We start from the raw sequence: 23,410 nt of genomic DNA, 5'->3' as shown, positions 1-23,410 counted from the left end.
GTGATCCTGTGTATGACCTTTGGCTTTGTCTGACCTCCCGTCTGTTTGTCCCTCCTGTACTCCATTTGCCCGTACTGTTGTGACCTCCGTTTTGCCTGACTCTGAGTTGTACTGTCATATCTGAAAGCAAGACGCTAAGCCACGCCCCCTTGCAGTCACATGACCATAGGTCCCGTGCAAGCTTGTTCATTGTCAGTGTCCGCAGGTCCCGTGCCTCCTTACTTTCCAGCGCTGACTGGACCCTGACACTATTAGCTTGTAGCACGAATTGTCACCTCTGCTGCCCTGCTCCCCAGGTAACTCTTAGCACTGCTTCTGTACTCAGGACACGCGCACTGGCTCTATGAGCAAGTGTAGTGCGGTGTCTCTGACAGATCTCAAAGCAGCTGGGACCACAGTCACTAAGAAAACCATTAACACATTACGCCGTAAAGGTTTAAAATTCTCCAGTGCCTGCAAGCTCCCCGAGCTCAAGAAGGAACATGTGCAGGCCCTCTGAAGTTTGCCAATGAACACCTGGATGATTCTGTGAGTCATTGGAAGAAGGTGCTGTGGTCAGATGAGACAAAAATTGAGGTCTTTGGCATTAACTCAACTCGCCATGTTTGGAGGAAGAGAAATTCTGCCTATGACCCAAAGAACACCATCCCCACTGTCAAGCATGGAGGTAGAAACATTATGTTTTGGGGGTGTTTCTCTGCTAAGGGCACAGGACTACTTCACCGCATCAATGACAGAATGGATGGAGCCATATACCATAAAATCCTGAGTGACAACCTCCTTCCCTCCGCCAGGACATTAAAAATGGGCTGTGGCTGGGCAAAAAAGGAGTGAGTCAAAAAGAAGCACATTAAGGTCATGGCGTGGCCTAGTCAGTCTCCAGACATTAATCCCACTGAAAACTTTTGGCGGGAGTTGAAGCTCCGAGTTGCCAAGCGACAGCCTCAAAATCTTAATGATTTAGAGATGATCTGCAAAGAGGAGTGGAGCAAAATTCCTCCTGACGTGCGCAAACCTTATCATCAACTACAAAAAAAGTCTTACTGCTGTGCTTGCCAACAAGGGTTTTGCCACCAAGTATTAAGTCTTGTTTGCCAGAGGGATCAAATACTTATTACTCGCTGCAAAATGCAAATATACTTACGGTATATAATTTATACAATGTGATTTTTCTAGATTTTATTTTGATATTCTATCTCTCAATGTGAAAATTAACCTACCCTTAAATTTATAGACTGCTCATGTCTTTGTCAGTGGGTAAACTTACAAAATCAGCCAGGGATTAAATATTTATTTCCCCCACTGTATAATACGGGACAGCACCATATATAACTAGAGAGGATGGTATGTAATAAGGAACAGTGTTATACATAACAAAAGATGAAACTATGTAACTAAGGATTCCACTATACATAATAAGTGAGTACACTATACACTAAGGGACTGTGCTATACATAAGTGAGTACACTATATACTTAGGGACTGTGCTATACATAATAAGTGAATATACTATATACTAAGGGACTGTGCTATACATAATAAATGAGTACCCTATTCACTAAGGGACTATGCTATACATAAGTGAATACACTATATACTAAAGGACTGTGCAATACATAATAAGTGAGTACACTATATACTAAGGGTCTGTGTTATACTTAATAAGTGAGTCAATTTTATACTAAGGGACTGTGCTATACATAATAAGTGAGTACACGATATACTAAGAGACTGTGCTATACATAATAAGGCTACATCCCTGTATCTGTGTGCAGTGTTGGTGTGCTGCCACTATTACAGATGCACTGAGCATGTCCTCTTCTGATCCTCAAAATCAGATCAGAACAGAACATTCTCTGACCCTCAGGATTCTCATTCTCTTATCCGTGATTTTCATGTATGTGTCAATGGACCTATAAAGCTCTATGAGTCTGTGTGCCGTTTGATAAAAAACCTGAAAGCACACGGATATTTCACACAAATATGAGAATGTAGAATAAAGGATTTAAAAAAACAAAACCCATTATCACTCCACGTCTCACAGTGCAGATACTGAGATTGCTGAAAAAGAGAAATAGCGCAATAGTGCATTATCCAGTGTGCAGATAACAATTGCAAGTAATACACTCACCAAACAGAGTTTGCTGCAGAACCACAGTATGGTTTAATTTAGAATCGTTAAAGGAGTCTGTGTTATTCTTTCAATTAAAGGACTTTATTCTGGCTGTGTGTTTATTTACCATGTAACTATAAGATTACTAATGGATAGGTGTCTTACAGATGTCTCTCCATTACTAAGCTGTGGGCTTGGTGTCACCAGACTATACAAAGGTGACATCAACCCCACAAATATTAACCCCACTTGCCACTGCTACAGGGCAAGTGGGAAGAGCCAGGCAAAGCGCCAGAATTGGCACATCTTATAGTTGCTCCTTTTCTGGGTGGCTGCTATTTTTTAGGCTGGGGGGGCCTATATCTATGGTCCCTTACCAGCCTGAGTATTCCAGACCCCAGCTGTGAGCTTTAGCAAAGCTGGTTGTCAAAAATGTAGGGAACCCCATGTCGTTTTTTTAAATTATTTAAATATTAATAAAAAAACAGCTTGATGACCCCTCTATACTTGATAACCAACCTTGTTAACACTGACAGCTGAGGGTCACAGCCCCAGCTGTGAGTTTTGCCTGGCTGGTTATCAAAAATACAGGAGAACCCATGGTGTGTTTTTTTTTTGCTTGTTTTTTTAGAGAACAGCCACTGCCTGCTCTCACTGTTAATAGCAGCAGCAACTGTAGGCAGATGGGTGTAGTCCCATCAATGGACACCAGTGACCGGAGGTAAACTTGATACCTCTGATCACAGCTGCAGGCTCACGATGTCATTTGACAGCATCAGAACCGCGGCTGTCTGACTGGCGGTAATGATTTTGCCGCCAATCAGAAGCAGTGTTTGTAAGTCCATTATAAGTCCCCCTTCCTCCCATCCTAATCACCCACATCCCTCATTGTCCTCCCCCACCTCCATCATTGCCCTCTCCAGCACTTCCATGATTGCCTTCTCCACCACCCCCTTCATTACTCTCTCCACCACCTCCATCATTGTTCTCTCCCTCGGCCCCATCATTCTCATCTCCACCACCTCCATCATTGCCTTCTCCGCCACTACCCCCATCATTGCCCTTTCCATCACCTCTATCATTGCCTTCTCCCCTACCACCACCATCATTGCCCTTTCCACCATCTACATCATTGCCTTCTCCAGGGGCGTAACTACCGGGGTAGCAGCCGAAGCGGTTGCTTTGGGGCCCGGCCCATATAGGGGCCCGGGGCCCTGGCTCCGATCGGCGCTACCCGGTAGTGCAATTTAATTACCCCAACCACCGGTCCGCGGCCCAGCACCGGGCCGTTGCAGTGCTCTTGCCGGTCCACGGACACAAGGGGAGCCGGCGGCTGTGTAGCAGCTGATACTCACCCTGCATAGCGGTCCCTGTCAGCGCGGCGGCTTCATCCAGCGCTGAGCTGTCAAGTGTACCGCTCATTTAAGGTCATGAATATGGACGCCACTCCTCTCCCATAGGCGTGGCATCCATATTCATGCACCTTAATGAGCGGTAGCATGTGACTGCTCCGCACAGGAAGGAGCTGAAGCGCAGCGAGACGCAGGGAGGGAAGTTCAGCGACGTGAGGGTAAGTATGATGGGGGAGGATGGGGGAGCCGAGCGAAGCCATATATACAAGGGAGGGAGAGTGGGAGCGGAGCCATATATACAAGGGAGGCCGGGAGAGTGGAAGCAGAGCCATATATACAAGGGAGGGAGAGTGGGAGCGGAGCCATATATGCAAGGGAGGGAGAGTGGAAGCAGAGCCATATATACAAGGGAGGGAGAGTGGGAGCGGAGCCATATATACAAGGGAGGGATAGTGGAAGCAGAGCCATATATACAAGGGAGGGAGAGTGGTAGCAGAGCCATATATACAAGGGAGGGAGGGTGGGAGCGGAGCCATGCATACAGGATGGGACAGGGGAGCCATGTATACAGGATGGGAGAGTGGGAGCAGAGCTATGTATATGGGATGGGATGGTGGGAGCAGAGCCATGTATACAAGGATGGGACACGGGAGCCATGCATACAACAGGGGAAGCCACACAGAGCTGGACAGGATGGGGAGAACCACACATACATTTTCTGATGATTAGAAAATAATCAGCATGTACAGTACTCCAGTACAATTTTTCTTAAGTGTTCAATGCTCCATTTCCTTGTAGGTTCCAATCATCATTAGCAGTGACGGTCATCAGTAGAAGTAGCCCAGTGCTCCCACTGAAACAGAGAAACAAACAAGCCAGGTGCTCCCACTCATTCAAAACCTATGGTGAGTTGAGTCACATTATAAATGTTATAATTAAATGATAAGTATGCACTGCTAAACTACAACTGTTGTGAGTTCATTTTCCGGTCCACCAGTTGTGAGTTCTCCTTCCAGGCTCCCTCTGGTGGTAACTGGAGGTGGTGAGGCTGATTTAATCAATAGTGATCTGCCACCTAATAATGAGGATGACAATTGGACCTCAGGAATGTCAGACTGGATTTAAGACAGCCGACGCCCTAGTCTGGTGCTGGTGATTCCTTCTGGCTTGTCAGGTCTGTATTTTCAGCTCTGTTCCAGTCTTCTAAAGCTAAGTTTTTCTGCTATTGTTCACACTTGATTTTGTTGGCCTATTCAGTTTTTTGTGTGGTCAGCCAGCCCCGGCTGGGGCTGTGCTAAATTTCCACTCTTATTTATCTATATTTGCCAATTTGCTTTTTGTCCCTTATTAGATTGGCCTCTTTTTGCTCTGTCTCAGAATATTTCAGAGCGCTGATATAGTGGGAGAAGTCTAGTGACTTCAGGGTTAATTTTGCTATCAGAAGTGTTGGACTTTATTTTTGTAGGGTTTTTTGCAGATTGCAGACAGTGTCTTTCCTTTCCTATCCTTTCTAGCTAGTTTGGGCCCCATCGTTTGCTCAGCCTATTTTCCTGCCTGTGTTTGTGCTTTCATCTTGTTTCACCGTCAATACATGTGTGGGGGCTGTCTTTCCTTTGGGGTCTGCTCTGGGGCAGTTAGTTTCCCCTTTTCTTGCTTCAGGCTTATTTAGTCCTCCGGCTGTGATGAAGTGTCAAGGACCATCGTAGGTACGCTCCACGGCTGCTGCTAGTTGTGTGGTTAGGATCAGGGATCTGCAATCTGCATAGTTACCAACCTCTCTGGTTTTCTGTGACTTAGCTTGTTTTGTATTTTTCTCCTCGGTGACCCATTCATAACATACAACCACGTCCATAGCCCCGCCCCCTTATGACCAAAGCCCCGCCCCTGTCACACCTCCATCCCCACCCTACCGGGACATGGAAGAATGGTCTTGCTTGAAGCCGGTCCCTGGTGCAAAAATGGTTGGGGACCACTGGTGTAGGGTATCCGCGGCCCCGGCGGAAAAAAATGTACACTATGATTTCGCAGCCTACGCTGCATTTCTGTGCCTGCTGTGCGGAACGAAGCACATATTGGGCCTGCCTCCCTGCCTGCAGCCAGTCACAGAGTGTATTGCTTAGGACTAGTTCAGTCCCACCCCCTCCCTGAGCCCTCGCTGTCTATTAGCTCTCTGCAGAGCTGCCTGCCGCATGGACCTCTGGGAAATGTAGCTCCTGGAGAGGTGTGTCTTTGAGGGGGTGTGTCTTTGAGGGGGCACCGTTTAAAAATTTGCTATGGGGCCCAATCAGTTCTAGTTATGCCCCTGGCCTTCTCCCCCAACACCCCATCATTGCCCTTTCCACCACCTCCATCATTGCCTTCTCCTCCACCACCCCATCATTGCCCTTTCCACCACCTCTATCATTGCTTTCTCCCCCACCACCCTCATCATTGCCCTCTCCATCACCTCCATCATTGCTTTGTCCCCAACCACCCCATCATTGCCCTTTCCACCACCCCAATCATTGCCCTCTCCACCACCTACACACAGCACCACTCACCTCTCTGCAAGTTCCCCAGCAGTCGCATCACACACAAACACCCCATCATTGCCCTTTCCACCACCTACAGACTGACACACACACACCACATCATTGCCATTTCCACCACCTACACACACCACTCACCTCTCCACACGTTCCCTCGCAGCATCTTGATTGCCGGCAGCTTTCTCTCTGACACAGCTGCGCACTGAATGCAGACATCATCCAGTCGCACTGATGTGTCAGACAGGAAGTGTGGGTAAGAAGCAGGATGGATCCCTGCAACTCCTCTGCCATTTTCTCCTGTAGGCAGCAGAGCTGCAAGGATAACTTCCTGCCCGCCACACATGAGGACAATCTGCCCAGGAGCCTCTCGGGGCCGCATAAACAGGCCAGATTGCCCTCAGTGTTAGCCGCCCTGCAGGGGCCCCCCTCTCCTCCTCTGGGCACCGATGCAGCCACAGCTGCACATGAGATATGTCCGCCCCTAGTACATGTATAATCTGCTTCTGGGTTCGCTGCCTGCAATACAGGTCAAGATTACCAAAATCTCCTTTGTTGATCATTAGGAGCTGTAGCTCATAGATAAAGCTGCTGCCTACGAGCATAGAAACGTACGTTTGTTGTTCTGGGGAGGACAAATGGCAAGACAAGAAGTGAATAAATTAATTTTAATTCGTGCACTGAGCAGAGAGTGGTGGACCCACTTGAGGAGGAGGAGCTATGAACGATGAAAATGCCGGAGAAGTAAGTATAGATGCCGGGACGTGGGACAGTCCCGCTGAATCCAGGACGGTTGATAGCTATGCTAACAGCCTCCACTACATAGAGATCGTCAGATGCCATCTAATCTTCCTGTTCTTATGCTATGACCTGTAACTACTTGCCCAATGTTGACAGTAGGTGTGAATGCCGGCATCCGTTACCTGGCATCATGTATTGGTAAAAACAGCAACAGTCCCTTTATTCAGAAGATTGTGGGCTACCTCAGGATTGCATAATGATTGCCTATCCTAAGAATAGGCAAACAATTTATATTCTTGATCAAGGTCAACTGTGATTTCAATCAGGTAAAAGGGCACTGGGGCAAGATTGGCCAATTCTGCTGTATGACTATGAATTAAAAAAATCCAATATTACACTTACTTCCCCACATTTACATATTTAAAAAATTTTTCATAATGCAGCAGGATTTATATGGTCATATTTATTAGCTGAGTTGTCAACTTCCTCTCTTTCTCTGACCAGTTAATAACCTCTGGGTGACCAGATTTCCTAACATCCGGCAATACAGTAATTGTTCTGGAAGATTGTAAATGTATCTCAGCCCACCATAACCAAGTATCTATAAACTATCAATAAAATGTTATTGTGAGTTCTCAAGGATATTTCCTGTCCTTATCTACACGTGAATCAGAGAGGTGTCAGTAAGCTGCCGTGCAAGCCTGGATTAATGGTCGTGGTATTTTATTTCCTGTTTATCTTTCAGTATAGGTGTCACCTCTATTGGATGTGGAATCTCCATTGGATGTTATATTTTCCACTTGCTCCCAGATGACGACGAGGATTCGGCTTTGGGCCAGGGTGAAGTTCTCGCTTCTGCCAACAGAGAAATATTTAGGAAGAGACGCCCACAAGTTCCAGTTATGCAAACTCTTAATGGCTGCTGTCAGCAGGAGATGATGAAACAGCCCCAACAAGATGAATGATCTGAATAAGAAGTCTGTGAAACCTGTGTGTAAAGTGCTGAGCGCCTTGTTTCAAGAACAGCAGTTTGTAGGGTTAACCATAAAAGCACTGAAATGTGTGACCAAACTGCCCTATCAAAGTCTAGCGCAGAGACAGAAACAGCTATCGGCAGTCAGTGGTTTCCATTTTCAGAGATGTTTTCAAATTGTGAGGAACAGAAACATAAAGGGTTCGATTTATCGAACAGAAGTCTGCCATAAATCTGTTTGACATTGCATAATTTTTGCACAAAAGCTGCAGAAAGCTTTCGTGACTTTTGGCATTTTTACCAACTCTGCCAACTTTTTGATAAGTGAAACGAGCTTAGCGGGGAGGGAGCAGAGCGTGTGCAGTAAATTAATGATAATAAAGTACAGCACTCAAATTTTGGCTCTATCCATGGCCTCTTTTTTTTTATCAGCCACTCCCCTCTGCTTCCTTGACGCCCTGTACCTGTTCCTTCAAAGTGAGACTAGACAGTGGCACTCTGACTGTTGATGGATCATCCTGAAATGCACAAAAAAACCTACTATTAAGTGTTGAAATCAAGAAATGTAAAGAATAGTCTAAAACTGGAATTACCCTGGCCAGACAAAAGGAATTTTACTGTTTATGCAGTATATCTAATCTTGACCTCACTATTGGAATTTTTTGTGTGATTTTTCTCGCCAAAAATTCCAGTTGGGTGAATGGGATGAAGACGTATCCAGAATATCGAAGCGCTTACAAAGAGGTGGTTTGGATATAGACGACTGAGAGTGCCGTGATGTTATCTTTCCAGATCTGACAGTGTTACAGTCCAGGCGCGTTTTCCACATACATGCACATGTCTGGTTTGGTTACAAACAGTAAAAATATAATTTTTACAAAAAAATCTTACAATAAGAGAGGTTTTTTTTTTAGAGATACTTGAAGTCTTAGCCAGTTACTGAACCTGGACGGGAGGATGGTGCTTGGCTCCTGGCCACAAGAAAAATTCTGCGCTTACACAATGAGGAGCCAAGAATAGCAACTTGGATGTGCGGAGGAGGGTGGGAAAGTGTTAGTCAGCAGTTTGATGGCCATCTCAGGTCATGTTTTACTAATCACACCAAGACAGCAAGGGTTAATGGACTGGGTTTGTTTTTATATTAATAGGAAACCTAAAGGAAAGTCCAGAAAGAGGCAACAAATCTTAACAAGGCTTAGTCATATACTGTCTGCAAATGCCATGTGCAAGGGGCAACTAAAAGGTTATAGAAGTTGCTGTGAGGCACAAAGATAGGGGGATTCTTAATGTAGAGGTGCAGTTAGTTGTGACCAGAGGCATAGCTAGGGGTTCAGCTAATGGGGGGGGCAAAACATATGAGTGGGCCCTAAGCGATAACCCTGATTACAGCCTAATTGTGGGCTCAGGTGAACCTCAGCATATGGCCATGCTGTTACTGGAAAGAAATCTCTAAACAAATACAGTACGGTTACAGATAGTGACTTACAGCTGACTTTCTTTCTTATAGAGCTGTTTGTTTTCCCATCTTTTCCATCTGGCCCAGACCGACATGACAGCTTCTCCTGCCAGGGGTCGTTTGCAGCACCGACTCCATGTATTCCCAACCTACACAAACTCCTTATCCTGCTGATACCCTAATACTGAGTCGCTGCCCTATGTGTTCCTATTATTGAACCTGCTGTGTGGCACAAAAACAGTGCTTAGTGCCCACATAGTAATGTCACAAATGTGCCCCTTACATATAGTAGTCATAATTAGAGTTGAGCAAATTTTTCAAAATTCGGTTCTGATTATGATCGGCGGCGAATATTGTTTTTGCAATATTCACCAAACACAGCCAAGTGTCATTGGAGTCAATCGAAGTAGAAAATACTGAATATGTTCTGAACCGATCATCAAACATAAATCTGGCATGATTAGGGTACCAATATGGCAAATTCAGATTCAGCAACCGATTCCAAATATATTCGTTCAACTGTAGTCATAATGCCTACTTTGTACCTTCTAGATGGCAAAATTGTCTCCAAGAAAATATTAATGCTCTGTGCAAGTGCCCTAGAAAAAAGTGTCCACAATTTCCCCCTACAAAGTAATAATACCCCCTGTGCACATTTGAAGGTAACAGTACTCTGAGTTGCCCATAACAATATTGCTTCCTTAAATGCCCACTAAATATCTAATAATATCCCGAGTCCACCAATGTACAGCTCCTCTATACACATTATGATGGGCCCACAGCTCCCCTGTACACAGTATGATGTTCCCACAGCTGCCCTCTGCACAGTATAATGGATCCACAGCTCTGCTTTGCACAGTATAAAGGGCTCACAGCTCCCCTACATATATCATGATGAGCCGATAGTTCCCCTATACATAGCATGATGGGCTCACATCCCTCCAACACATAGTATGATATCCCCATTGCTCCCCTAATTCAACAGTATAATGATCTCCACAGTAGCCCTCAGACAGTAATGGCCCCCTAATTAGCAGCCAAGCTGTACACTGGTCCCTACACTAGCTCTCACACTGTGTAATGGCTCCCGCATTAGTCCCCAATCTGTAAAATGGCCCCTGCATTAGAACCCAAGGTGTATAACGGCCCCCACATTAGCTCGCACACTGTATAATGACCTCTGCATTAGTCCACAAGCTTTATAACAGCCCCTGAATTAGTCCGCAAGCAGTATAATGGCCCCCGCATTAATCCCCAAGCTGTATGATGGCCTCCCGTTAGTGCCCAAGCAGTAAAATGGTGCTCAAATTAGTTCCAAACTGTATAATGACCATCACATTAGTCCCCAAGCTATTTAATTGCTCCCACATTAGCACCCAAACTGTATAATGGCCCCACTTTAGTCCGCAAGCTGTATAATGGCCCCCACATTAGTACCCAAACTGTATAATGGTCCCCATGTTAGTCGCCATGCTGTATCATGTGGTATAATGGCCCTCACATTAGTCCCCAAGTCCTATAATTGCCCCTTCATTAGTCCCCAAGTTGTATAATGGTATGATTGCCCCCACACTTTATGAGGGCCCCCTACACTGGTCCCCGCAACCTTTGCTCCCTAGTCGCTTCGCTACTGGTGGTGACTATTCAAGATTCAATGGGATGTGAAGAAATTGAATGGAAACTTCCGCACCTTGACAAAGGCTCCTGCCGAAACGTGCGTTGGGGGGGCGCACGGTTATTCGGGGATCCCAATACCCCATTGGCTACACTGACTAAGGTATTTATGGATAATTACTGCATGATTTATCTTTTAGGTTGAAGCAATACATTCAAAATGTTTGCAAAACCATCTATATTCTTAATTAATTTATATATTAATATATATTTTTTAATATATAATTGATGGATTTTGACATACATTGAAGGTATAAATCTGCCAGGTCATGAAGTGGTTAATGAGTCTTTGAGTTTTGTACATTTCCGCAGCTGTATATCTGACATTGATTAATAATTCCTAAAATTCCAGGATTACGACATATTAATTATCATAAATGTTGATATTCTGACTACTTTGATTTATGAACATTGTATAAACTGTAGATAACGAGGTTGCTTTAAGAGAACTCATTAATGGGAGATTTGGATCTTTTAGAACTTGTGTGCCGGGAAGTTTCTACAGAAAACGACTATCAGGGTATCACGGTCACGGAACTTACCCCGACGTCTCCTTGTGCTCGGGATCATTTCCCGTCACACACAAATAACCTCAGGAATATCTTCAGTACTGGTAAATGAGATTTTGGCCTGTATATTGTCTACAATTCACAATTAATTACTCCATAGCAGGAGTGGAGACAAAGACATAAATTGGGGCCCGTACTGCAAGCCACAGGCTGTAGAGGGGTAGGCCTCATGATCAGCATGCATGCCAGGCCCTAATAGGGGTTAAGCAGAAGTAAACTAAAATGGAGTTTTGAGGGGGTGGGAAGGGGGGGAGAGTTTTGATCTAAAATGGTGGAATAAGGGAAGGTAGGAGGGGTTTCGGTTCAAATTATGGTGGGAGTTAGTAAAAGGGGGTGTGAATGGGGCCATTTGATTGTTAAAGGGACTAGGTATATAAGGGGGGATTGGAAGGGGCAGGGACAGTCTGTTAGTACATCTGAGTCAGGGACACAATACCGTGATGGAGGCTCTATTCCAGGACTTTACAATGCTGGCAGCAACAAAGAGCACAGTGTGGCGGCAGGAGCAGTTGCGGCTGTTGAGTGGCAGCAGCGACGGGTTAGCTGTGGAAGCAATGCCCTAGGAGGTTGCGGCCTCCTGAGAGAGTGAGCTCTGAACTGCCATCCAGGGTGCGGAGCAAGGTGGGGAGCCCATCCATGGACCATCCGAGTTGGGATGCGAGCAGCCGGGAGATGCAGGAAGCCTTGAATCTGCGCCGGAAGTCTGCTATGATTGTGAGTATGCGTAGGAGCCAGGAGGTGAAGTCATCTTCTGGCGTGGAGGCGCCGGCATCATACAGAGAAACGAGGTCAAGGGGCGCCGGGAGGAGGAACAGGGAAGTGGTTGGAGTATCCGGGGAGCGAGGACCTGAGCGGGCAGTCCTGCACTCTGCCTCCTTGGGAGGACCAAGCGTGGGGACTGGTCCTGGGAATGGAAAAAAGACCAATAGGGCGCCTGCTGCACCACGCAGGGCCAACAAAAGAACAAGAATCAGGCTAGCTGTAGGTCCATGGGACGACAGATCGGAAAGGGAGGATGAAGGCATTCGGAGGATTGCTGGCTGCAAGCGTGCAGCTAAAGTGCCTTCCACTACCGCAGGGACTATGGACATTCGCAACACTGACGCAACAAGGGCCAAGGGGTCCTTGGTTGCTGGGGTGTCGCCGGTGGAGTCTGAGGAGAAGAATCGGAGGAGGACCAGTGGGGGAGATACGCAGCGGCTGTTCCGAGGGGGACTCAAAGTCAGCTTGGTAAGCATTGTGGTCACTGTAATGCAGTGAGTGGTTGTAATGTGGGTGGCGTGCGTCTGAGGAGGTCGGCAGGTAGCGAGGTGTCGCAGTTGTTGGGAATGATGCGTGAATTGATGGGCGTGGCGAGGTCTTCCCCAGCTGCGGTGTGGCAAGAGGGTGGGGCGCACATGGAGCAAACGGCTCAGGTGGTTTCAGCCTCGGAAAGGGTGGCAAGTGATACTCAGTGTGGGGCCCCACTTGAGGGGGGCCCCCTGAATCAGAGTGTGCGGGGAGTATTGACCCAGTGCGACTGGATGATAAGGTTCGTGGGGAAGTATATGTGTGTTTTGATGGGCCGTTGGGAGCGCATTTAAAACCGGAGGTGAAAGAGAAGATATAGAGGGATGAATATGTGGAGATTTTTTAGCTTTTGCAGTTGGAGAAGTTTAATTTGGACAGGGTGAAGTTGACGGAGAGTAAAAAGGAGGAAGAGGAAAGGCGTAGGTATCAGTTGATTCCTCAAACTTTTGCCAACTGGCTGCAGGCATTCTCTATATTGGCTAGTGTGGTGGGGGAAAAGACTCCGGTAAAGTGTTCTTCTCTTTTGCTATCTGGATTGCATCGGGGAGGCATGTCATAAGTATGGTGGGACTGGTTGGTTGCAGTGCGACAAACAATTTAGGCAAAGGAAGTGTTAGGAATCTGGGTCATTCTATGCTTATGCAGCAACCCAGATTCTCACATTTGTCTCCAGAGGCTAAGTCCTTTCTCTCTGCTTCTGAGCATGCTCACGGGACGTGCTCTCATTGGAGTTCAGGAGTCCGGTGCTCAGGTCCTGCTCCTGATTTGATTGGTTATGCTCGGGGCTCTGGAGATTTCCGGCAGGTCCCGTACCCTATAAAAAGTGTGCATGGCCGCTATGCCATGCGCTAGTATTTTCTATACTTGCTGCTGTGTGTTTGGTGATGGATGCTTGGACTGGTGAATGACTTATTAAGAAACCCCTTCCCTCTGATAATATGATTGTGTGAGTGATTGGGATACAGCCAGTGTTCGCGCTATCGCCAGCGCGCTCAAGCTCCACCTGTTACAGCAGCCAGCGTCTAGCATTGCGCCTGCTAATTGCGCTTGCAGTCATTTTTGGCGTCCGCAGTTGCGACGCCGTGCGCACGTCCAGTCACAGTAAGTCCATTTGGTGTAGTGACGTCTTTAACTACTCCAACCTCTGGCTACCGCACGTGTGCCGCTGATTATCTGTGCAGTTATACAGACCCAGCGTTTTTTTGAATTTGTGTTAATGTGTGCAGCTCTGTGAATTCTAACAGAGCTTGCTTTGGTGCACCAGGTGCAGTTCTTCCCTGTGCACATCTCCGTCCTTGTGCTCTGCCTATTTAGCAGTGGTTATTACACCTGCCGCACGGTGGACCCCGGGCGGCCAACGCGCTTTATTTATATATTTTTAAGCGTGTTCCGCCGCCGTAACATAATACTAGCGCCAGGGTCTGGCTAAAAATGGCAGATCAGCAGCAACTGTTGCAATGAGTGCGACAGCTTGAGGCTCGCTTGACTACCCTTGAGAGAGCCCTCGCAGCTTCGCAGGCCACGGATGCTGCTGTCCAGGCACTTACGGATGCGGTGGGACGTATGACCATGTCCACCCTTGCGCCGACAGTTACCCGCCTCCCGTTACCCGAGAAATAGTCTGGGGATGGCGCCTCCTGCAGGGGTTTTATCAGCCAGTGCTCGATCCATCTGGAGCGGCTGGCTGCGCAATTCCCTACAGAACGGGCCAAGGTGGCCTTTATTATATCCCTACTGTCAGGCAAGGCGCTGGAATGGGCAACGCCACTTTGGGAGCGTGGTGACCCGGATGTTCGGACCGCGGCTAATCTGCTTACCGCTATCAAGCAGGTGTTTCTTGGTCCACGAGTTACCCACGATACCTCTCTCCAATTGCTTGCCTTGTCTCAAGGATCACTCTCAGTAAGTCAATACGCCGTCCGTTTTCGGACACTGGCGTCTGAGTTAGAGTGGTCTGACAAGGCACTCATCTCAGTTTTTTGGAGAGGACTAGCCGAGCACATGAAGGATGCTCTCTCCACTAGAGAGATCCCTACCACTCTGGAGGAGCTAATCTCCATCTCCTCCCGTCGCGACCTCCGTTTTTCGGAGCATGGTTTGGAACGTGCTCACACCAAACGTAGAGGTACTCCGGCTCCCAAATTTTTTCAGCCTTTGGATCTGCCCGAGCTAGAGGTTCTACCCCCCGAGCCCATGGAGGTGTCTCGCGCCATTTTGGAGACATGTCTGGCGCAAGAGACCATGTGCGGTTGTCACTATCTGCCTGCTGCTTCTCAGGAAGACAGCGCCCCGCAATGGTCTGATTGCGAATCGGTAGGCGAGGCTTTTGTCCCTCCTCGCCAGCGGCCTAAAGTTCTCGCGTGGGCACACGCGCCCAATGCGGACAGCCATTGTGGCTATATGCAGACCATGAAATCACTGGCCGGTTCGTATTGGTGGCCGCACAGGGCTCGGGATGTAAAAAAATTCATTCGGGCATGCACCCTATGTGCTCGGGATAGCCTTCCCGAACGGAGAGTGGCAACGCCCACCAACGCACGGCAACCTTCTCCTAAAACTCCCATTGTCTCCCGGATGTCCCTCCTGAGACCTGGTGATCTGGTCTCCCCCGATACCGTCCGCATCTCCCGGTTCTCGGTTTCACCTACCGGGAGATCAGGCTCGCCTTTTGACAAGTCTGAGACTTGTGCTGCTGTCGGGCACAGGCTGGTGCATCGGATGGTTCAGGGAGGAGGGGGCCCTAGGAGGGGGGGTAATGTTAGGAATCTGGGTCATTCTATGCTTATGCAGCAACCCAGATTCTCACATTTGTCTCCAGAGGCTAAGTCCTTTCTCCCTGCTTCTGAGCATGCTCACGGGACGAGCTCTCATTGGAGTTCAGGAGTCAGGTGCTCAGGTCCTGCTCCTGATTTGATTGGTTATGCTCGGGGCTCTGGAGATTTCCGGCAGGTCCCGTACGCTATAAAAAGTGCGCATGGCCGCTATGCCATGCGCTAGTATTTTCTATACTTGCTGCTGTGTGTTTGGTGATTGATGCTTGGACTGGTGAATGACTTATTAAGAAACCCCTTCCCTCTGATAATGCGATTTTGTGAGTGATTGGGATACAGCCAGTATTCGCGCTAGCGCCAGCACGCTCAAGCTCCACCTGTTACAGCAGTGTGCCGCTGATTATCTGTGCAGTTATACAGACTCAGCGTTTTTTTGTATTTGTGTTAACGTGTGCAGCTCTGTGAATTCTAACAGAGCTTGCTTTGGTGCACCAGGTGCAGTTCTTCCCTGTGCACATCTCCGTCCTTGTGCTCTGCCTATTTAGCAGCGGTTATTACACCTGCCGCACGGTAGACCCCGGGAGGAGAACATGCTTTATTTTTATTTTTTTAAGCGTGTTCCGCCGCCGTAACAGGAAGGCTGTTCGTCCGAGTTTGCAGTGGGATAACAAGGACATAAGTTTGTGGATGCATTTAATGTCGGCACCGAGAGCATCGTCTTCCTTTCTTGGGGCTGCCGGGATACCCGATAGTTCAGGGGCACAAGCGGCGGGAGTAAAGAAGGGTTTGTGCTGGCACTTTAATTAGAAGGAATGTACTTTTACGTCCTTTAGGTTTAAGTACGAATGTTTCGGTTGCGGGGTACACCATAGCTTCACAAAGTGTTTTAAGAGAGGAAAGGGAAAGCGTGGTGAAGCTGCGGGTAAGAGGGATGACTCCGGTGAGGATAGAGTGGATGGAGCAGTATTTAGATAATTACCCTGATAAGGAGGCAGCATGTTTGTTGAAGGAGGGTTTTCGTTTTGGTTACAAGATCCCTTCAGTTGTGAAGGGAGTATTGGTTTTGGTTCAGAATTTGAGGTCTGCTATAGAGCAACCAGAGTTAATTGACCAAACATTGGGTAAAGAAGTGAAGTTGGGCAGGATGGCCGGTCCGTTTCGGGAATTACCATTACCATGTTTAAAGATTTCTCCTTTGGGTTTGGTCCCAAAGAAGGAACCAAATAAGTATCTGTTGATACAACATTTATCGTACCCAGAGGGGGAGTTGGTCAGTGATGGCATTGATCCAGAGTTGGTCTCGGAGTCTTACGTGTCATTCGATATGGCGGTGGAGCAGGTAAGGCAGTGTGGTCATGGTGCACTGTTGGCCAAGATGGACATACTGTAGAGGCAGCTTTTCGATTGTTGCCGGTTCATCCCGACAGTAGTCACCTGTTGGGCTGTTTTTGGGAAGGACATTATTACGTTGATTGTTGCTTGCCCATAGGTTGTTCTATTTCATGTGCATATTTTGAGAAGTTTAGTTCCTTTTTGGAATGGGTGGTTTGCACGGAGGCAGGCACAGATTCTATAATTCATTATCTTGATGATTTTTTGTGTATTGGACCAGCTGGGTCTCAGTGTGCGTAATATTATTGCGAATGATGGAACAAGTAGTGGAGAGGTTTGGGATTCCTTTGGCCGCAGAGAAGACTGCAGGTCCAAGCACCACGCTGTGTTTTCCGGGCATTGAGATAGATATGGTGTTGTTGGAATGTCGTTTGCCTAATGAGAAGCTGGAGGATTTGAAAATGATCATACACGAAGTGTTGAGAGCCCGCAAGATTTGGTTGCGCCAGTTGCAATCTTTACTGGGTAGAATATTTACCAGGACGATGGCTGTAGCAATGGCAGGTGCCACTCGCCCACAGCATTTTATTCGGTTGAATGCAGGGCAGAAAGTGGATTTACACATGTGGGAGCAGTTTTTGGGCAGTTATAATGGACGATCGGTGTGGATGGACGAGGTGGTTGACAATGTTGACTTGAAGTTGGTTATGGATGCAGCAGTGAGGTTGATTGTGGCATCGGTGGCTCCTGGGACGTGGCATCGATATAATTCGGTGTGGGACTATTGATATAAGGTTGGAGTCGAGTACAGGGAGTTGTCAGTCAGATGAAGATAGAGTGGAACTGTTGTTATACGTGATCAGCAGGTCATGTGAGGAAAGCAGGGGCGGGCTGGGCCGGGTGGCAGAGAGGCAAATGCCCCCTGGGTCGCTCCCCCAGCACCTGTACAGGGCCGGCCGCACAGCAAATTGTGAGTGGCCGTGTCCTCTGCTCTGTACTGTGACGCCGCCGGCAGCAGACAGCCGCCCACGTCACAGTCTATCAGGCCGGGGCCGGGAGCTGTGCACGGCCGTCACCTTGATGGCTGCTCAGCTCCCGCTCTCTCCAGCTGTACTTCCGGGTCAGGTGTCGGGCGTGCGCGATGACGTCATCGTGCACGCGCTGACATGTCCCGGACGACGCTGAAAGCAGAGGCGCTGCTGGGGAGCGAGCCGGCTGTGAGGTAAGTATGGGGAACTTTTTTCTTTTATTTATTTATAAAATGAATTCAGTGGGGGAGGGGGTGACTGGGGGCTGTACAGGATGAAGGGGGTGAGTGGGGGCTGTACATAATGAATGGGGGGTGAGTGGGGGCTGTACATAATGAAGGGGGGGTGACTGGGGGCTGTACAGGATGAGGAAGGGTGACTGGGGGCTGTACATGATGAAGGGGGGTGACTGGGGGCTGTACATGATGAAGGGGGGTGACTGGGGGCTGTATATGATGAAGGGGGGTGACTGGGGGCTGTACATAATGAAGGGGGTGACTGGGGGCTGTACAGGATGAAGGGGGGTGACTGGGGGCTGTACAGGATGAAGGGGGGTGACTGGAGGCTATACAGGATGAAGGGGGTGAGTGGGGGCTGTACAGGATGAATGGGGGTGACTGGGGGCGGTACGTGATGAAGGGGGTGACTGGGGGCTGTACAGGATGAAGGGGTGAGTGGGGCTGTACATAATGAATGGGGGGTGAGTGGGGGCTGTACATAATGAATGGGGGTGACTGGGGGCTGTACGTGATGAAGGGGGGTGACTGGGGGCTGTACAGGATGAAGGGGGTGAGTGGGGCTGTACATAATGAATGGGGGGTGAGAGGGGGCTGTACATAATGAATAGTGTGTGACTGGTGGCTGTACATGATGAAGGGGGTGACTGGGGGCTGTACATGATGAAGGGGGGTGACTGGGGGCTGTACATGATGAAGGGGGTGACTGGGGCTGTACAGGATGAAGGGGTGAGTGGGCCTACACATGATGAAGGAGGGGTGAGTGGGGCTGTACAGGATGAAGGGGAGTGAGTGGGGGCTACACATGATGAAGAGGGTGAGTGGAGGCTACACATTATGAAGGAGGTGAGTGGGGGCTACACATGATGATGGATGGGTGAGTGGGGCTGTACAGGATGAAGGGAGGTGAGTGGGGGCTTCACATGATGAAGAGGGGTAAGTGGGGCTACACATGATGAATGGGGGTGAGTGGGGGCTGTACATGATGAAGGCGGGTGAGTGGGGCTGTACATGATGAAGGGGGGTGAGTGGGGGCTACACCTGATGAAGGGGGTGAGTGGGGGCTGTACATGATGAAGGTGGGGTGAGGGACTGTACATGATAAAGGGGGGTAAGTGGGGCTACACATGATGAAGTGGGGTGAGTCGGGGCTGTACAGGATGAAGGTGGGTGAGTGGGGCTGTACAGGATGAAGGGGGTGAGTGGGGGCTACACATGATGAAGAGGGTTGAGTGGCGCTAGACATGATGAAGGGGGGTGAGTGGGGTTGTACAGGATGAAGGGGGTGAGTGGGGGCTTCACATGATGAAGGGGTGAGTGGGGCTGTACAGGATGAAGGGGGGTGAGTGGGGCTGTACAGGATGAAGGGGGTGAGTGGGGTTGTACAGGATGAAGGGGGTGAGTGGGGTCTTCACATGATGAAGGGGTGAGTGGGGCTGTACAGGATGAAGGGGGGTGAGTGGGGCTTCACATGATGAAGGGGGGTGAGTGGGGCTGTACAGGATGAAGGGGGGGTGAGTGGGGGCTTCACATGATGAAGGGGGGGTGAGTGGGGCTGCACATGACGAAGGGGGGATGAGTGGGGCTGCACATGACGAAGGGGGGGTGAGTGGGGCTGCTCATGATGAAGGGGGTGAGTGGGGCTGTATATGATGAAGGGGTGAGTGGGGCTACACATTATGAAGGAGGGGTGAGTGGGGCTGTACAGGATGAAGGGGTGTGAGTGGGGGCTACTCATGATGAAGGGGGTGAGTGGGGGCTACACATGATGAAGGGGGTGAGTGGGGGCTACGCATGATGAAGGGGGTGAGTGGGGGATACACATGATGGAGGGGTGAGTGGGGCTGTACAGGATGAAGGGGGGTGAGTGGGGGCGTCACATGATGAAGGGGGTGAGTGGGGCTACACATGATGAAAGGGGGTGAGTGGGGGCTGTACATGATGAAGGCGGGTGAGTAGGGCTATACATGATGAAGGGGGTGAGTGGGGGCTACACATGATGATGGCTGCTCAGCTCCCGCTCTCTCCAGCTGTACTTCCGGGTCAGGTGTTGGGCGTGCACGATGACGTCATCGTGCACGCGCCGACATGTCCCGGACGACGCTGAAAGCAGAGGCGCTGCTGGGGAGCGAGCTGGCTGTGAGGAAAGTATGGGGAACTTTTTTTTTATTTATTTATAAAATGAATTCAATAGGGAAGGGGGTGACTGGGGGCTGTATAGGATGAAGGGGGTGAGTATGGGCTGTACATAATGAATGGGGGGTGAGTGGGGGCTGTACATAATGAAGGGGGGGTGACTGGGGGCTGTACATAATGAATGGGGGGTGAGTGGGGGCTGTACATAATGAAAGGGGGGTGACTGGGGGCTGTACATAATGAATGGGGGTTGAGTGGGGGCTGTACATAAAGAATGGGGTGTGACTGGGGGCTGTACATGATGAAGGGGAGTGACTGGGGGCTGTACAGGATGAAGGGGGGGTGACTGGGGGCTGTACATGATGAAGTGGGGTGACTGGGGGCTGTACATGATGAAGGGGGGTGACTGGGGGCTGTACAGAATGAAGGGGGTGAGTGGGGGCTGTACATAATGAATGGGGGTGACTGGGGGCTGTACGTGATGAATGGGGTGACTGGGGGCTGTACAGGATGAAGGGGGTGAGTGGGGGCTGTACATAATGAATGGGGGGTGAGTGGGGGCTGTACATAATAAATGGGGTGTGACTGGGGGCTGTACATGATGAAGGGGGGTGACAGGGGGCTGTACATGATGAAGGGGGTGACTGGGGGCTGTACATGATGAAGGGGGGTGACTGGGGGCTGTACATGATGAAGGGGTGACTGGGGGCTGTACAGGATGAAGGGGGTGAGTGGGGCTACACATGATGAAGGAGGGGTGATTGGGGCTGTACAGGATGAAGGGGTGTGAGTGGGGCTACACATGATGAAGGAGGGGTGATTGGGGCTGTACAGGATGAAGGGGTGTGAATGGGGGCTACACATGATGAAGGGGGTGATTGGGGACTACACATGATAAAGGGGGTGAGTGAGGGCTACACATAATGAAGGAGGGGTGAGTGGGGCTGTACAGGATGAAGGGAGGTGAGTGGGGGCTTCACATGATGAAGGGGGTGAGTGGGGGCTGTACATGATGAAGGGTGAGTGGGGCTGTACATGATGAAGGGGGTGAGTGGGGTCTACATCTGATGAAGGGGGGAGAGTGGGGGGCTGTACATGATGAAGAGGGGTGAGTGGGGCTACACATGATGAAGTGGGGTGAGTCAGGGCTGTACAGGATGAAGGTGGGTGAGTGGGGCTGTACAGGATGAAGGGGGTGAGTGGGAGCTACACATGATGAAGGGAGGTGAGTGGGGCTGTACAGGATGAAGGGGGGTGAGTGGGGCTGTACTGGATTTAGGGGGGTGAGTGGGGCTTCTCATGATGAAGGGGGTGAGTGGGGCTGTACAGGATGAAGGGGGGATGAGTGGGGGCTTCACATGATGAAGGTGGGATGAGTGGGGCTGCACATGACGAAGGGGAGGTGAGTGGGGCTGCTCATGATGAAGGGGGTGAGTGGGGCTGTATATGATGAAGGGGGTGAGTGGGGCTACACATGATGAAGGAGGGATGAGTGGGGCTGTACAGGATGAAGGGGTGTGAGTGGGGCTGTACAGGATGAAGGGGGTGAGTGGGGGCTACACAGGATGAAGGGGGTGAGTGGGGTTGTACAGGATGAAGGGGGTGAGTGGGGTCTTCACATGATGAAGGGGGTAAGTGGGGCTGTACAGGATGAAGGGGGGTGAGTGGGGCTTCACATGATGAAGGGGGGTGAGTGGGGCTGTACAGGATGAAGGGGGGTGAGTGGGGGCTACACATGATGGAGGGGTGAGTGGGGCTGTACAGGATGAAGGGAGGTGAGGGGGGCTTCACATGATGAAGGCGGGTGAGTGGGGCTGTACATGTTGAAGGGGGTGAGTGGGGGCTACACATGATGAAGGGGGGTGAGTGGGGGCTGTACATGATGAAGGTGGGGTGAGGGACTGTACATGATGAAGGGGGGTGAGTGGGGGCTTCACATGATGAAGGGGTGAGTGGGGCTACACATGATGAAGTGGGGTGAGTCGGGGCTGTACAGGATGAAGGTGGGTGAGTGGGGCTGTACAGGATGAAGGGGGTGAGTGGGGGCTACACATGATGAAGGGGGTGAGCGGGGTTGTACAGGATGAAGGGGGTGAGTGGGGTCTTCACATGATGAAGGGGGTGAGTGGGGCTGTACAGGATGAAGGGGGGTGAGTGGGGCTTCACATGATGAAGGGGGGTGAGTGGGGCTGTACAGGATGAAGGGGGGGTGAGTGGGGGCTTCACATGATGAAGGGGGGGTGAGTGGGGCTGCACATGACGAAGGGGATGAGTGGGGCTGCACATGATGAGGGGGGTGAGTGGGGCAGTATATGAGGAAGGGGGTGAGTGGGGCTGCACATGATGAATTGGGGGTAAGGGGAACTGCACATGATGAATTGGGGGTAAGGGGGACTGCACATGATGAATTGGGGGTAAGGGGGACTGCACATGATGAATTGGGGGTAAGGGGGACTGCACATGATGAATTAGTGGGTAAGTGGGACTGCACATGATGATGTGGGGGTAAAATTAACTGCACATGATGATGGGGGAGTGGGGCTGCACATGAAGTGGGGGGAAGTGGACTGCACATGATGAAATGGAAGGAGGGGGATAAGGGGCTGCAAATGATGAAGGGGCACTGCAGATGAAGTGAGGGGGTGATAGGGACTGCAATGGATGAAGTAAGGGGACTTCAAATTAAAGTGGGGACTGCAAATGATGAAGTGGAGGAGAGGACGGGGGCTGCAAATGATGAATTCAGTGTGAGTGACAGGGCACAGCAATTTAATTGAAGGTGGGGGCTGAGGAGAGCAAATGATGAAATGAAGGTGGGGCTAGGGAGAGCAAATGATCTATGGGGAGAACAAATAATGAATTTTACGAGTGGGGGAGTAAATGATGCATTTATACAGGAGCTCTGTATATAGTGTCAGTGTACAGGTAATACAGTGATTACCGGTGACATTATACACAAGAGCTCTGTATTTAGTGTCAATGTACAGGTAATACAGAGATCACCAGTGACATTATACACAGGAGCTCTGTATATAGTTTCAGTGTACAGGTAATACAGGAATCACCAGAGACATTATACACAGGAGATCTGTATATAGTGTCAGTGTACAGGTAATACAGGGATCACCAGTGACATTATACACAGGAGCTCTGTATTTAGTGTCAGTGTACAGGTAATACAGTGATCACCACTGCTAGTGACATTATACACAGG

Source organism: Dendrobates tinctorius, unplaced genomic scaffold (assembly GCF_039654945.1).
Source record: "Dendrobates tinctorius isolate UK_male_01 unplaced genomic scaffold, ASM3965494v1 ptg000013l, whole genome shotgun sequence".
Taxonomy (NCBI): Eukaryota; Metazoa; Chordata; class Amphibia; order Anura; family Dendrobatidae; genus Dendrobates; species Dendrobates tinctorius.
This window is presented reverse-complemented; position numbering follows the sequence as displayed.